Below are 1,056 nucleotides of genomic sequence, written 5' to 3' on the forward strand. Positions count from 1 at the left end.
TTCTTCCAAAACCCATGATTTTTCATTGAAAGTAAACACACTGCAGATGAATTCAATCTAACAGAACTAGTTGTTTTCAGCTGCAAATGTGGCGATAAACTACCATAAAGAATATGCTGTGTTCCCTAATGAACTGAAAACACATGCTCGAGGTATAAATTTATAAGATCTCCTTGATAGGCTTCAAGGGTACTTGGAAAAGAACACTTTAAGAAGATCAAATTTTTGACGCTGGCTGACGCTGGAGTGCTGGCTGAAGATGATACATTTGTTGATGCTGGTTGCTGGCAAGGTGTTATTGTACCAATACAGCACAGGGCAGAGGGAAGGAGCAAGAGTGGTAGAGGGGCGAAATCTCATCAACGAAAATGCCATCACACAAGACTTTTTGCACCAAGAAGAAGCTAGCTAAGAAGATGAGGCAAAACAAGCCATTTCCTCAATGGATCAGGATGAGGACTGACAACACCATCAGGTACAACGCAAAGTGCAGGCATTGGCGTAGAACAAAACTTGGCCTGTGAGGCTGGAACAGTACATGTTATTTGAGTTTTTATTTGGAATGGATGTATTTTGGTACTGTAGAAATTCCAAGCGCAGGCATTAGAATAGAACAGGTTGAAACACCTCTGGTGAAACCGCGTAACAGGCAGATTTGACAATCAATCTAGCTACCATTTGTACACCTGCGGACTACAACACATGACCTCTTAATACCATATACAGTAATTTCATAGTTGCTCTTCCTGTGGTTCGCTACTGCTCAGAAAACAACAAGTGTTTGATTCACTTTTCCACCTGCGAGGTATATGGAAAGACGATCGGCAACTTTCTCCCAAAAGATAGTCCTTTGCGACAGGATCCTGCCTTCTATGTCCTTAAAGAAGATGTATCTCCTTGCATCTCTGGCCCAATTCAGAAGAAGAGGTGGTCATATGCATGTGCAAAGAAACTAATCGAAAGAGTAATTTACGCTGAGGGCGCAAGAGTCTTTGTCAAATTCTGAATGCTGACACTGGCACCATCACTCAAAAGATGCAAATCCACATCGTTGCA

The 1,056-nt window shown here is 42.0% G+C and overlaps 1 pseudogene; it reads left to right on the forward strand.

Moving 5' to 3' along the window:
* The first annotated feature begins 368 nt into the window (after positions 1-368).
* LOC149160998 (large ribosomal subunit protein eL39 pseudogene) lies at positions 369-563 on the forward strand (annotated as a pseudogene).
* Positions 564-1,056: the final 493 nt, after the last annotated feature.

This window comes from Pinus tabuliformis, chromosome 5_2 (assembly GCF_031772625.1).
Source record: "Pinus tabuliformis cultivar Carrire ecotype Pingquan chromosome 5_2, CPIR1, whole genome shotgun sequence".
Lineage (NCBI taxonomy): Eukaryota > Viridiplantae > Streptophyta > Pinopsida > Pinales > Pinaceae > Pinus > Pinus tabuliformis.